Source organism: Gymnogyps californianus, chromosome 8, assembly GCF_018139145.2.
Source record: "Gymnogyps californianus isolate 813 chromosome 8, ASM1813914v2, whole genome shotgun sequence".
In the NCBI taxonomy this organism is placed as follows: domain Eukaryota; kingdom Metazoa; phylum Chordata; class Aves; order Accipitriformes; family Cathartidae; genus Gymnogyps; species Gymnogyps californianus.
In genome coordinates this window covers 32,062,058-32,069,548 of record NC_059478.1, presented here as the reverse complement: position 1 = coordinate 32,069,548, position 7,491 = coordinate 32,062,058, and positions in this window count along the sequence as shown.

The window sequence follows — 7,491 nt, the reverse complement described above, 5'->3', positions numbered from 1 at the left end:
TGTATCTGTAATGTTGATGATTCTAGGTCTGATTATATAGGTCTAGATTGGCTACTTATTGCTTACAAGCTGTTTTTAAATCTCTGCTCAGTACTCCTGGCAAGAGGCAGAAGGTCCAGCCTGACCATTATTCATCCATCCATTTTTATTCTCAGTGACAGGAGTTTTTGTAACAGACATTCAGTGATGTGTTTAAGCATTTGGACGTTGTCACCTGAAGGTAAACAGAAAAATACACCGTTTAGATTTCCCTGTGGACCTTATAGTTTATACTGTAACACCAAGACTCCAGTGCTGTTGCCTCTCTCTCACTCCAGTGTCAAAGCTTGTTTTGTTATCCAGGGCTCCTGGTTGACATGCAGCTTGATGCTTGTGTCTGTTAGGACTAAGGAGAACATGGAAGAGTTTTTATAGCATTCAAGATGAAGTGTGAAACTACACAAATTTCATATTTCTGCTGTCTGTTTTAAGTGACTTAAGTATTGCAGTGGAATGCTGGAGATGCAATTTTTAAGTTCACCAACGGAGATTTTTTAAAATTTGTATGTAAATAGTCTTGTAATCATGATCATGGTGATGTGAGAGAAGAGGTTTCAAGGGAGAGGTAATAGCTTATATTAGACCAACAAAGGGCTTATGTACTTTTTCCAGCTATACTGGTCTAATAGAAACATCTCTCTCCCTCCTTACAAACCTTACATATGCATACACACACACATATATATAAAGTACACACACACACAAACACAAGTGTTAGGCCTCTACACTAAAATACTATAGTTTTAAAGTCCAGAATGGGACGTTGAAAATTTCAGGTTTTACTTTACATCTTGAATTATCCCTAATATTTTTCTCAAGTGCTTTAGGAGGGATTTCTTCTTTCTGCTTCTCGTGTCCAACACAGAAAATGCCTTGTGCTCAGCTGCCTCTTGGAGGGCACTTTTTCCTTAAATTCTTACTGAATACTATATATTACATCTGTCTATATTGTTAAAGTATTTTCTTTTTTCTTTCTTGAACAGAAAAATGACAAAAATGTTGCTTTCCAAAGATTTGGGAAGTCATAGTAAAAATTGCACTTTTTAAATTAAAGAACATAATCATTTTAAGTTGTGTGTGTATATATAATAGTATATTATATATAATATGTTAATATATAAAAACTATAATAAATTAATAGATTATTAATCATAATGATTATAATTTCAAAATATATCCCTTAGGAAAATGGTATGGTTGCAAGCTCCTGATGATCTGTAGAAACTTTTCAGTGCAGTTGTGTAACTTAGTGTGTCACAGGAAAAACAGATCTAGAAGTGTTATTGAAGGAATTCAGTACTTGAAAGACCCATGTCATACAGGAGGGAGAATAGTGGCTAAAGTGAAAAAAGGTAAGACAGATCAGCGAAAATGCATCTGCATTTCCACCACCTTCATGTTGTACTTCATGTACTTCATCCACTGAAGTACTTCATGCTGTACTTCACAGCTTCCTGTTGAAAGACTAAATATATAGTACAAATTTCACTAAATCTCTTAATGCATTTACTGTTGTGGGAGTGTTAAGAGATTTGATAAGCAGAGGATGTGCATTCAAGGCAGTCCTGTAGTAAAAATGGCTCCTTATAACTTTTGGTTTGTCATGTTTACTCTTTTTTTTTTTTTAACTTGAAATACATAAGTGCCAGGAAAGCAAAGCAAACAGCTGTTAGAATGTTCTTTGTTCTTGAATTCTGTTTGTAGTCATTAAAAGAGAATAATCCTGCAAGCTTGATCCTTTTTTTCATATATTATGTAGGCTGCCGCAGCTTTTTTTTCAGTGTGGTGTTGGTATCTCAATACCCCTGATTGAAAAACTATTTCCAATAGAATAGTCTGTTGTAAGCTATTTTACTGCCATCAGAATTCTCTCTGCCGAAAATCCTTGTTTTTCCAGATCTCGGGAGCTTTTGAAGGGGGAGCAGGATGATCACCAAGTGTGGTTGGTAATAGAGGTAGCAGGATAAGACTTTTTTGTCAGCAGTACACTGCGGCTTCTTTAGGTTCCCAATCCATATTGTGGAGTGTGGTTTAGTCACCCGCAGTAAGGACTCATATTAATAACTTGCATTTCTAGATCACTTGAAGCACCTCATAAATACTAGTTAAGTTTTTCCGTAATACCTGCATAGGTGGACTTTCTAACAGTTTTGGAGATACTGAAGCTCAGTAAGACAGTGATTTTAGCAAAGCTTCACAGAAGATCAGTGAAGAAATCTGGGGCTAGAACTCTGGCGTTCTGAATCATTCCTTAGCTTACGGTGGCACACTGCATAATGTCTGTATGTCTAAAACCAGAGTCCTCACAGCAAATTGAAGTGATAGGCTTTGGGTGATTGTTACATTTATTCAGTTTGTCACCTTTCAGTGTGTATCTGCAGAGGTTGGATGTACTTCTTTATGCATACTTGACTAAGATACAGTTATTTGTTATTGATGTAGTTATTTCTTAACTACTTTCTCTTATGTGTAAACTGGTTATTGTTTGTTTACTGCCTATCATTACTAAGGAGCTGATGCCTAAATCTGTTGACATGGTGGTTATTTAATCTCAAAAAAAGTTTAATCTCAAATTTGTGGTTCCACCACAAAATCAGGGTTTGTTGTGTATTTACTGTCACATTAGCTGTAAGATAATGCTGCATAAAAGTTTGCTACAATTCTTCATTTCCTGTGCCCCCATCCCATCTTTTTCTTGTGCTCCAAGTGTTTCTGCTAGAAGCAGCAAGGGCTGCTGAGAGAGGAATCAGGATAGGCAGAATGGACTCTTACATAAGTCAAATAAAAGATGGAGTTGAATGTTCTGCCTGTGATAACTTTATTGCTGGGGTTGGCAATTGTTGGCAGATCTGTAAAGAGAACTGACTGAGTGTCTCTGGTGTCCCTCATTGCTGCCTACGCATATTGCAGGCATCCAGTAAATGTGCTGTTTGATCTCACGGAGCCTAAGGCTACCTGCCAAATGTAGGCCTAGTATAATATTCCTGGCTACATTGTTCTGGCTGCGCTGGTTAAAGTCTGCTGTTCTTGGTATGAGCCAGGGGCTCTTACCCTGATTTATGAATGGATGCAGAGAATTGTTATCTCCAGCACATAAATTCATTATAACTATTAAACTAAGCTGAAATTGAACCTGTTGACCTGGAAGTGAATGGCTCTATAACATTTCATTAGTCCTTTGAGATGTTTAATTCCTGCTAATTTGATATTTCAGATATGATCTTCTCTACAGATATAATGGCTTAATTAGTATACATTACATGATGTCTCTTCACACTACAGCGTGTACAGTATTTATCCACTAGAAAAGTAATTCAGTAGAGCTCAATTATAATACATTGACTAGAACATAAAAGTTGAAAAGGGTATGTGCAGTAGTCATTATATTTTAAGCATAAACATTTTTCAAGCAGTCTTCTAATTGTTGGTATCCATCACCTTCTAAAAATGATGTTCCTAAACCTTTTGTTACAGCTTACTAAAATATTTCAATTTAAAATAGGATTCTGACAATACTGGATTAATTAGCAAATCATAGCCAACATTTGGTGGGACAACAGTTGATAGAAACCTGATGTGTGACTTAGTCACCTGTATAATATCCTTAATACAGTCTTTCATATTGTTGGAGAACAGCAAAACAGATGTGAAAATACAAGTTTGAAGAATAACTTTCTATTTGATATTGTTGTCTTCTATATCTTAATTTGATAAAACACTTCTGGCTGACAGCACTTTTTGGTGATAGATACCAAAATACGTGCTGAACAAATTTATTTTGTAGCATTCAGCTTGCAAATCTTTTAGCTGAAGACACTTGTTTCGGAGCACAGAGCTCCATGTAACAGAACAGTGGTTCCAGTTGGAACTGCAGGGAACAGGCAAAGGGAAAGGTACTAAGTCTTTGGAACCTGGTGATTTTGCTGCTACCTTCCTGTGAAAAGTCTGTGGAGGCACAGATACGAAGAAGCTCTGGTAGCTCATCTTAGAAACAGTTTGTTTAACAAGTGGAAGTAAAAATTTTGCTTGTGGCATATGCTGTATGATCTGACCTGCCTATTTTTTCCCTCAGCTTTCACTGGCATGTAGATTTTCATGGGAAGGATGTGTTTGTTATAACTGTATTGGGACATATTGTGGACAGCCTTGTGGTCATTCTATCTTGTTTGTAATGGCAAGTACAAAGACTGTTTTCCAAAGGGAGTTCCATCAAAATGATACAAGTTGGGTTTTTTTCCTGTTCATGAGTGACATTGTGGTCAAGGGCCTCCAGTTTCTCTCAGGTTCTTATCATGCCTTTTCTACACAATCCAATGTAGAAAATTCATCAAGTGCCACAGAAGCAGGGTGAACAAACCAACATTTCAACATCAAGTCAATGTGAAAAAAGGGTGTAAGGTGCTGAAAACTTGATAAACCTCATAGGAAGCTCTAAAGTTCTTGTGCAGATTCCATTGCGGGTTCTTCATAGTCTCAAATACCACTTTTGACCTTTTCAAATGGCTGTTGAGGTCAACCCAAGGGGCCACAAAAGATGCAAGAATCTGCTGGAAAAGTGGTATTTCTTAACTTGCTCACTGCCCATTTTCTAGAATTGCATAGAGGATTGGGTATTTGACCTAACTGTCAAATGAAATATTTTCCCCAAACTTTTAAAGGATGTTTTTTCATGTAGGTATTGAAATTGATTTTCTTTTGTCAGATCAGCGTGTACAGAATAGTACCTGAATTTAGACAACTCCTGCCCCAACCCAGATGCTTCCCCTTCTACCACTCTCTGCAATCTAAGACTTGAGTTAATTAAATTTAACTCTTTTTCCCTTCTAGCAACATTGATCTATATTGTATATTTGGACTCCAGAGAATCAGAGCTCCTTATTCCTGCATGGGATATGTTGTCATCAGATTTATTCCGTACATGTATGGAATAAATAATGAAGGAGTAAACGATGAAGGAATAATGTAGCAAAGCTGCAGCAGTATGATTTGCTAGCCACAAGATGGCAGTTGGGCTGCCTGAGCTGGTCTTTAAACTGATGCATTGCAACACCTTCATTTTTAGTCTGGCTTTAGGAAATTGTCAAGGTGATTTTCCCTTTCAGTGTTAACTTCAATGACTCTTCCCTAGGGTAGACTCGAAACATCATCCTTGTGAGCCAGTGAATCTCATGTGGTTCTGTTGAAGGCTTTCAGTTCTTCTTTATCTGGATAGCAGATAAATGTACAGAAAGCTGCTGTCTGGCAAGCCTTACTTTCCTTTAGCAGAAATGATCAGAAAGGAGTGACTGACTGAGTGAAAAATTGTACATGCAAAAATTGAGTATGCACCATTGGATTTACACTTGTAGTAGCCAGTTTTGAGCCCCTGTTGCAAATCTGGTCTGCTTTCCTCCTACTGTAGGGTAACAAATGAAGACAGAGCATTTTATTTTGGTGCTGACGGCATGCTTGTCTCTGTCTAATGATTAAAGCAGGATCTGTGCTCTAAGGAGATAAGAGATGTGCTTCCACCTGTGTTTCTGGGGGCTTGGTTTTTTGCTTCCTCTACAACCTGTCAGGGAGCAGCAAGAGTGAGGCCGCTCCATCAGGGAAAATGAGCCAGGAGCTGAGAGCGACCACAGTACCGGCTAGTCATCTCACAAGCAGGGTGGGCAGCACGGGGTTGGTGGTAGAATTGGGTCCCATTGGCAGTCCAGGGATCATTAGACAAATTCTAGGTGACAGGTCTGGTTCAAGATTAGAGCAGGAGGCCCAGCCAACGTGTCAGGATCAGCAGGGGACAGGGCTGTGTAGAGGCTTACCTCCAGCAAAGCTCATCAAGGCTTGGGGGCTGAGCTGAAATGGAGCCCTGGGTGGTGGGTACCTGCGCAGGGGTACCTGTGCAGAGGCCCCTGCTGAGGCTGGTCAGGGCAATTAAGGCTTGCTGGTGCATTTGGGTCCTGACACAACCATTCTGGGATAGGAGAGCCTGTTTGACTGTATAATGTAAGAATGGACTAATGGTGAAGTTCCTACCTAAGGAATGGAGACTCCAGATTTCAGTTTCCTATGCCATCTTGCAAGGGTTACATAGATTTTTTTTTTTTAAAGTGTGTAAGTTTCTCTTCTGTAAAACAGAACTGAGAGAGAATAAATTCAAGGATGGCAAGGACGTGTCAGCATTGATATGTATCTGAGGTGAGGAGAAAATGAAAATATTAGGATAGGCTGTTTTTATTTTCTTCTCTAGAATTCTGTTTTTAGAGTATGAGGGTGTCGTGGTTTAACCCCAGCCGGCAGCTAAGCACCATGCAGCCGCTCGCTCACTGCCCCCCCCCCCGGGATGGGGGAGAGAATCAGGAAAAAAAAACCCTCGTGAGTTGAGATAAAGACAGTTTAATAGGACAGAAAAGAATGAAAAACAATGATAATGATAATAATAATATGACAATAGCAATACTAAAAGAATTAAACTATACAAAGCAAGTGGTGCACAATGCAATTGCTCACCGCTCATTGACTGATGCTCAGTCAGTTCCCAAGCCGCGATCCCCCTCCCAGCCAGCTCCCCCAGTTTATATACTGGGCATGATGTCAGATGGTATGGAATAGCTCTTTGGCCAATTTGGGTCAGCTGTCCTGGCTGTGTCCCCTCCCAGCTTCTTGTGCCCCTCCAGCCTTCTTGCTGGCTGGGCATGAGAAGCTGAAAAATCCTTGACTTAGTAGAAACACTACTTAGCAACAACTAAAAACCATCAGTGTGTTATCAACATTATTTTCCTACTAAATCCAAAACACAGCACTATACCAGCTACTAGGAAGAAAATTAACTCTGTCCTAGCCGAAACCAGGACAGAGGGATAATGGAGAGGGGAAGAGATAACGGTTCCTTAACATCAGCCAGCCCTACTTGTTCAGGAGGGGCTGAAATGAGAGGACTCTGGTTTTGTTCTGTGGTCTCAGTGCTCGGTGTTCTCTCTCTCTCTCGCCCCCCATTCCATGTGAGGTATTTCATGAACTAAAAGGGTGAAGGGAAATAATTGAGCTTCGTATTTGGAGGAGCTGAACATGTGTCAGCTGGATTTCGGAGACTGCCAGGTATACAAAGAGTGTCTTCAAATTCTGAGCCTGAAGAAGGTTTCTATGTCTTCTTTAAGCACTTTAACAAAGTGGCAAATGATTCTCAAAGCAATCAGAACCTCAGCTAGCACTGTGTTTAGTGGGTTTTTGCCCACTATTTTGCTATATCCTCAGCTGTATCACCCTCCTGTTATTTTGATAATACAGATGAGGCTATACTGGTCTGTGTTTCACCATTTTTTCAGCCAACAAGCTAGAAGGAAACAAACCCCTTGAGAAGCAACAGGGTCCAATTTTCACTGTCAACAATGAGGCCTCTATTCTGTTCACACTGTAATCCCTGGCAAAAGTCCCAGTAGTTAGATCTGGATTTCTCCCTCCTTAAAACAATAT